The sequence below is a fragment of the Diceros bicornis genome, chromosome 19 (genome assembly GCF_020826845.1).
Source record: "Diceros bicornis minor isolate mBicDic1 chromosome 19, mDicBic1.mat.cur, whole genome shotgun sequence".
Taxonomy (NCBI): domain Eukaryota; kingdom Metazoa; phylum Chordata; class Mammalia; order Perissodactyla; family Rhinocerotidae; genus Diceros; species Diceros bicornis.
In genome coordinates, this window is record NC_080758.1 from 5,828,400 (window position 1) to 5,836,642 (window position 8,243).

The 8,243-nt window shown below is 52.5% G+C and overlaps 1 long non-coding RNA gene across 1 annotated transcript; it reads right to left on the minus strand.

Moving 5' to 3' along the window:
- Window positions 1-279: 279 nt before the first annotated feature.
- On the minus strand, window positions 280-7,164 carry LOC131418304 (uncharacterized). Its single transcript, XR_009222873.1, has 3 exons — window positions 5,375-7,164; window positions 1,564-1,712; window positions 280-466 (listed from the first exon to the last, which is right to left on the minus strand). It is a non-coding gene; the product is annotated as an uncharacterized LOC131418304 (long non-coding RNA).
- Between the last annotated feature and the right edge of the window lie 1,079 nt (window positions 7,165-8,243).

The window sequence follows — 8,243 nt, forward strand, 5'->3', positions numbered from 1 at the left end:
CAGCCCCCAGCTGGGCAGGCACTGGGCATGTTCGCGTCTCTGAGCCTCGGTCGTCTGTCTCATCTGCAAAATGGAGATGAAAATAACTGCCGCCCAGGGCTGCCCTGTGAGTCCCCAAACGTGTCACCTCCGTGCACCCATGCTGTGCCGCTCCCGGGAAATTGGTGGGAGGGTTGCATAAAGCAGGGCGCGTGCAGCTCTTACCCACGGCCCAGCTCAGAGCAAGGCTCACAGGTGGCCGCTACCATGGCTGGGGCTACTAGCACCGTTGGGGTTATTATTACTGCCGTCGTTGTTGTTGCCCTCATCATTATCCCCCCACTCCAGTCGTGTCTTCTGATTCCAAATCCAAATCCTTCCATCAATGGGCAAGAGCACCAGCTTTAAAGTCGCACAGCCTGGATCCCAATCCTGACTCCACCAACTGGATATGCGGCCTGTGACCTCTGGGCATCAGATTCTGCGTCTGTAAAATGGGGACAATAATGAGGCCCACGTCCCAGGGTTCTTGTAAGGATCTCATGAAATAGCCCAGGTAAAGACCTGAGAACAGTGCTCAGCCTGTGGTAGGAACTCAGTCTGAATTCGCTAGTTATTGCTGTTGTTGATATACGCCAGCCCGGCCCGTCCGACTGCAGACCCCACGCCCTTTCCAGGAGGCCATCCGCCCTCCTCTCTCCCTCCCCCCTCCCAAGTCCATTTGACTGAATGATTTCAGGACCCACAGCCAGAGTGACAGGCTGTCCTTGGCCATGAACACGGGGCGTTGACCGGTCCTGCGCGTGGACACAGTGCGGCTTCTACACTGGCCCACTGAGACCTTCCCCAAAAGGCACCAGACCCTCAGGAAACACAGGAAGCGCTGTCCACCCACCTTTCTAGGACCAACAAAAGCCTCCAAATACCAAACCAAGAAAGCCATTCGGCTGTTGGCTGGATCCTAGATGTAGAAACTTCGCTGGACTAACAAGTAGGGCTGGTCCCGGCCGGAGAGGCCCACGCAGCCCTCTGGCCTCAGACAGCTGTTCCCCGTCTCCCCGCACAGGCTGCCCTGGTCACTCTGAACCCGGAGACATCACTCAAAGGGGCCGGAGCAAATGGCACTCTAAACCGGGGGTATAATGACCACCTGCAGGAGAAGGCAGCACGCTCTGAGCTCCGACGCCTCCTCTGAGGCCAGTTTGCTCCGTGGGAAGGAGCCTGAGTTCAGCCGACACGTTCTCTCAGAAATCGGGTGATGGGGTAGGACAGCAGGGATGGGGGAAGGCTTCCAAGAGGAGCTGACTGTGCTGAGACCTGGCGATGAGAAGGAGCTGGCCGTGAGAAGACCAGACCATCCCAGGCAGAGGGAACAGCAAGAGCAAAGGCCCTGGGGTGGGAGGTGTCAGGTCACGTCCAAGGCCTGCAGCTTTGAGTGCCGAGAGCGACAAGCAGGAGATCAGGCTGGCCGGGTGGCGGAGTGGGTCGCTGGCACCCTGAGCGCCCGTGCAGGGGTGTGGACTTAGTCAAAGGCAGGGGGAAGTGTCCTAGGATTGCAACTGCTTCTCCCAGATGACTCCTCACCTGGTTCACCTGGAGGCACCTGGCTGACAGGAGCCCTTGTCTGTCTCACAGACTCAACCGAAGGCAACCCTCACGTGGTTTTCAGTGGGAGAGAGGTGAGCTTCTTGACCAGGGTCCGCAGGGCTGGAAGCGCAGATGGCTGTGCCAGGCTTTGGGGGAGGAGTAGGGGCAAGATTTGCAATTGGGTCCAGAATGGGCATTTGTGTTTCTGTTTCCCTGACAACTCCTGCTCTCAGAGGGATGAGCAGAGAGTCAGGGGGACTCAGGAATCCTTTCTGATCACTGGACCACGTGCTCCACAAGGTCAGGAACTGCATCTGTCTGCTCATAACCAAATCAGCAGAGGCCCGAACACTGAATGAACGAATAAATCGCAAAATCCTGGTTGACGTTGTGGCTGTTCTGGCATTCTTCAAAGAAAACTGACATAGTCTTTCTTGATTCTGAGAAGCAATCAGTGTGCCATTATTTAATCACAGCTTTTCCAGGAAAAGGAGCCCGGAATTAAATGTCCCTATCCACTGTGACTTATGTCCCCATTTCAGAAACCGAAGATTGTAACTCCTGGGAAATGGGATGGTACCAGGTTGAATAGTGTCCCCCCAAATTCATGTCCACCCGGAACCTCAGAACATGACCATATCAGGAAACAGGGTCTTTTCAGATGTCACCAGTTAAGATGAGGTCATCCTGGATTTGGGTGGGCCCGAAATCCAATCACTGGGGTCCTTATAAGAAGGCCATGTGAAGACGCCAAGAGACCCTCGGAGAAGACGGCCATGTGACGATGGAGGCAGAGATTGGAGTGAGGCAGCTACAAGCCAAGGGCACCAAGGATCACTGGCAGCCAGCAGGCGCTGGGAGAGAGGCCGGGGGCAGATTCTCTCTCAGGGCCCCAAGGAACCAACCCTGCTGACACCCTGCCTGTGAGAGGACAAATGTCTGTCGTTTTAAGCCGCCCAAAAGACAAGGGCCAGGTATTTTCTGCTCGCTTTTGCATCCCCCTCGCAGGGGCTGACACTGTGCCGGCCAGACACTGGAAGAACAGGGCGCCAAACCTTCTGCTTTTGTTTCCTGGGGCTGCCCTAACTAATTATCACAAACTTGGTGGCTTAAAACAATAGAAATTCTTCCTCTCACAGTTCTGGAGGCCAGAAGTCTGAAATCAGTATCACAGGGCCAAAATCAGAGTCGGCAGGGCCGCTGTCTCTCAGAGGCTCCGGGAAAATGCGTTCCCTGCCTCCTCCAGCCTCTAGTGGCTGTCATTGCTCCCTGGCTGGTGTCCAGGTCACTCCAGTCTCTGCCTCTGAGGGCAGATGGCCTTGTCTGTGCCTGTCAACTCTCCCCCTGCCTCTGTCTTACGAGGACACTTGTGACTGCACTGGGCCCCCCTGGATAACCCAGGCTCATCTCCCATCTCAAGATCCTTAACTTAATGACACCTGCCAAGACTGGCTCTCAAAATGGGTGAACGGTCACTTCCCCGATCAAACGACCATCCTGGAATTCCCCTGCGCTAATCTAGAGCAGATCTGCGGGAGGCCCTGCCCCAGGCCCAGAAAAGAAAGCAGCGACTCCCGGGAGCCCTCCCGGCACAGGTTCACGCAGAGTCAGCGTCTCTTCCTTTTCCTTCAGGAGCCCTGAGCGGCAGGCCCTGGCGATGCTCTGCTGCCAGGCTGGGAGAGTCCGTGAAGGGAGCGGGTGGTGGGGACACTGAGGCAAATTAGAGCCTGAATCTTCTCCTGCAGGGGACAGCCTCTCCTCAGCGCTCACCCAGTAGGGTCTAATCTTTTGATTTATTATCAGGAAGAGCCAGAAATGCAGATTTGTTTATGTGAAATGTCCTCATTATTAAATAAGCAACTATTTTTAAAAATTTAAAGCACTCTGTAGATCAAGCAAGACACAGTGCAGGAGCCACCAGCCCCCAATGGCCGCTGTGGACAGTCTATCAGGATCCAGCCAGCATGTGCGAAGGTCAACAGCTGAGGATCTGGGACAGATGGACTCGGGGTCAATCCATCCTTCACCAGCTCTGGGACCTCGAGCAATTAAACAACCTCCAGCCTCAGTTTCCTTATCTGTGAAATGGGGTGATAATACCAATCTCTCGGGTTGTGGTAAGTTTACCCTCAGATGCTGCAGGTATACAGCCCCCAGCACAGGGCCTCCCACAGTGAACGCACCCTAAGGGTTGGGGGTACTACTGCTGTGTTTCTGAGATGCTTTTTTTTTTCATATTTTAATCATTCAGGCATTTGACTGCAAGCTACCATCGCTGTGTAAACTTAACACGGTCACACACCTGTTCTGCCCTTCTTTTTCCCCCAAAAGTTGTTTTCCAATAGATTGTGTGACTTTAAAAAGATCAGACACCTTCCTGTTCGAGCTGTGGGAATGGAAACTGCATGATGCTCGTGTTGGGAGAGATTAGTGCAACACTGGAGATGAATTCCAGGGAACTGTCGGAGAGGAAGCCGGAGCTCTCCCTGCACGGGGGTCTGTCCGGTTCAGGGTTTTCATCAATCAGGTGGACCAAGTCCAAGAGCCCACCCTTGTCAAATCTGCAAGTGACCCCAAGGGGGAGGGGAGCTCCGGGGCAGGTGGGCAAAACCTCAGGGTCCGGAAGGTCCCGAGAGCGGTCAGCAAGGAACAGCAAGTGTGAGTCCCGGCCCTCGGCTTCCTCAGGTCAGTTCCAGGAGTCCAGGGTGACACCCGCCAGAGCGGCTACAATTAAGAGCAGCAATGTCTAGTGTTGTTGAGGGCGTGAAACACCAGGACGTCTCAGACCAGTGCTGGGGGCCTGCACACTGTACCGCACCAGCACACCCATCTCGAGGACGGTTAGGTAACACCTGCTAAAGCTGAATGTAGGCCTGCCTCTGCCCCAGCCTCCCACTCCTGGCAGTGGACCCAGGAGAAACGAGTGCCCACAGGCCCCGTGAGCTCGCCGAGACCAGCAGCAGAATGCTCATGGCAGCCCTGTCTGGACTAGCCAACAGCTGGAAACAACCAAAATCAACAAGAGGACCAACAGGAGAATGGATAAATGGTGGCGCGTCATGAATGTCACAGAGTGATGAAAAGGAACAAACCACCGATTACAGCGACGAGGGTGAGTCCCCCAGACTTCACAGTGAGCGACAATCAGGCACAAAAGAGCACGTCATGGGGCCGGCCCAGTGGCGTGGTGGTGAAGTGTGCGCGCTCCGCTTCCGCGGCCCGGGGTTCACCGGTTCGGATCCCAGGCGCGCACCCACGCACCACTTACTCAAGTCACGCTGTGGTGGGGTCCCACATACAAAGCAGCGGAAGATGGGCACGGATGTTAGCCCAGGGCCAATCATCCTCAGCAAAAAGAGGACTGGCGACAGACGTTAGCTCAGGGCTGGTCTTCCTCACCAGAAAAAAAAAACAGAGCACATCATGCACGATCCTGTTTATATGAATTCAAAAACAGGCAAAGCAAACCCACGGTGAAAGAAGTCAGAACGTGGTTACCGCCACAACAGGGCAGGTGGGGAGTGATTGGAAAGGGCCTGGAGGCAACTTTCGAGAGAGATGGAAATGTTCTCTCGCTTGATCTTGGTGGCGGTTACATAAGTGTATACAACGTGAAAAGTCATCCAGCTGCATACTTTGGATTTGTGCACTTTATTCTAGATATGTGTCCCACCACAATAACAAAAACACAGTTAACGGGGAGAGAGTCGGGCCAGATGACAGGTGACAGGACAGGCTCCCAGGGTGAGCTGCAGAGATCCAGACCACGCCCACAGGTGCCTCTCCCCGGGCCCAGCTGGAAACTCACCTGGCTTTCTCTTGCTCCAGGCGGACCGCATCCAGCCACGTAGGTTCTGTAGGACAACACATGCCCGTGGACCACCAGTGGGAGCACGGGGTGGGAGTCACACGGGACTCTGCCCTCAGAAGGGGCTCTGAGCTCTGCTGTCATCATCTTGACATTCTTAATTTTTGAACAAGGAACTCTACAATTTTAGTTTGCACTGGGCTCCCCAAATTACGCAGCAGGTCTTGAATGGGAAGCTGTGATGTTTAGCTTGGTCCTCAATTTCTGAACAACTGTTCTATGGAAAGAGAAGCACACTTATGCTGCCAGTAGCATGAAGCTATGGAAGTTACAAAGCCGGCGGACCTCAGCTTGATATAAGGAAGAACTTACAGCGCCAGTGGCTCTATATCAGCTACCTCCCAAAGAAAGATTAGCCACCCGTTTGGTGAGCACCTGCTCTGTGTCAAGCATCTTCCCCACATCATCTGACTTACTCTTCACAATAACCCAATGAAGAGGAAACTATTATTACCCCCATTTTGCAGAGGATGAAACTGAGGCAGGTATTTATCACTTGCACAGCATCACTCAGCTGGTAAGCAGTGAAGCTGGGACACGAACCCAGCTTTGACTGACTCTGAGCTGGTATCCACCACCGGAGTTTTCAGATATTCCAGCCACGGGCTGCACAACATCTGGGGCCAGTGGAGGGGCTTTCAGCTTTGGGAGGCGAAGGACTTCAGGGCTCAAGGTAGAGATTCTGGGATTTCAAAACAGATAGGAGGCAAGGCGAAGAATGCCAGAGCACTCACCCGCATGACAGTCCAGAGGAGGCTGGTCTTCACATGCCTGGCCCCAACTGGGGCCTTCCTTCATGGGAGCAGACAAAGACACTCAGGTGCTGGCAGGCACATATGAATAAAGCTAGACATGTGTGATATAATAGGGAGGGGTGGGGACTGTAGCAACCTATGTTAAAAAGTTTAGAAAATTTTAAATATTAGGCAGGCAAAACCAAAAACTCTTTTGTGGGCTGCCCACAGGTCACTAGTTAGTGGTCGCTGTTTTAGACTGCCAGCCCCATGACGGCAGGGACAGGTCTGTCATGCTAGCTGTACTTCCTCCCTAGCCCAGCACAGGGCTTGGCATGCAGATGGCCTGTTTATGGGAAGAGAGGCCCCAATGGCAACTAGTCTATTCACCCCTCTTCTGACCTCTGCCACCCAGCATGGCTGGGCAATGCAGTAGGTGACAGGACCCCAGCTCACTTGTCTCTGCCTCACCCACCTGATTATTACTCCCTCCCTTCTCTCTCGCCTCCAAGGAGCACAGGCCTGATTTATAAGAATTTTCTTAGAAAAGAAAGACTGAGTACTGGATAAATGTTGGGAGAGTGCAGTGGTTAAGACCAAGGGTTCTGGAAACAGACAGACCTGGCTTGAATCTTGCCCCACCACCTCCTAGCCACAAAACCTTACAAGAGTTACCTGGCCTCCCTCTGCCTGTTTCCACAACTGTAAAATGGGAATAATAATAGTACTTAACTTGTTTTTTGGGAATATTAGAGAAGACTTGTAATTTTGTAAATATTAGGTTAGAGAAGACAGGTAATTTTGTGAATATTAAATTAGGTAATACAAGTAAAATGCCCAGAAGGCCTTCCATATAACCGGCATGTAAGCAGCACTAGCTGTGATTCTTTATTGCATGAACAGTCACCATTTATCAAACCTACCACGTGGCAAGCGCTGTGCTAAGAATTGGTCTTTGAAATAATTATTCAACAAGTACATATTGAACATAAACGATGGGGCAGTCCTTCACAAGGCACACGGGTCGTGTGTGTGTGTGTGTGTGTGTGTGTGTGTGTGTGTCCCCCCGGGAGCTCATGTCCCTGGAGGGAGACAGAGCTAGGACGGAGCAGAGCAGTGGGGGAGGTCAGGTTAAGCCACTTGCCCATGCTTACACAGAAACGTGGCAATCACAGCGCGTCCTTCGTGGGTTCTATCTTGCCCCCCTCCCCCGGCCCTGCCTGGCACAGAGGAGATGCTCGGTACGCGTCTGTCGGATGGATGAATGCCATCATGTCCTCACAAGATCCTATGAGGTACCTGCTATGCAAACAGGCGCGGCGACCCCGAGCACCCGGCCTAAGGCCGTAGGTGGCGTGAACGACGGCCCCCACGCGCGCCTCCCCCAGAGACGCAGCCGCCGCCGCCCTCCCGCCACCACGTGGATTTAAAACCCACGCGGCCGCCGGCTCCTGCCCCTCTTCCGCCATTGGGCGAGGCCGCCCGCACTCCTGTCCAATCGGATGGCTGCTCCCAGAATCCGAACTTGGGATTGGCCCGTCCGCTGTGTCATTTCGCGCTGCCCGTGACGTCAGCCGCGTCTGGCACCCCCGCCTCTTCGGAGTCTTGACTTGAGTTAAAGGAGCCGCAGGGGAGAAAACGCTCGTGTTGGTTCACTCACTTCTAAGCAACCTTCTCAAAATTTTTTTAAATTAACGTTCATTGTAGAAAATACAGCAAACAATATCAGAGAAATGTAAATTGCATTTAATCTATTACACAAAGCTAACCACTGTTAACATGTTGTCACATTTCAGTCTTTTTTCTAATAATATAATTTTATTTGTACAAAATTGAGATCGGTTCTGCAGCCTATTTTAAAATTTACTTTATAAAAGATTTTTCTCTGTATCATCAAATAATCTTTGAACACATGGCTTTTAACAGTTTCATTATCTTTGACCTTCTTTATTTAACCAATACCCTATTTTTTTCTTAATTTCATTGCATTTGTGCTTTTACAAATGAAGATAGGATCAATATTCTTGTCCTTAACAATCAGTTCTCTGATTATTTCCTTAAACTATGCAGTAGAA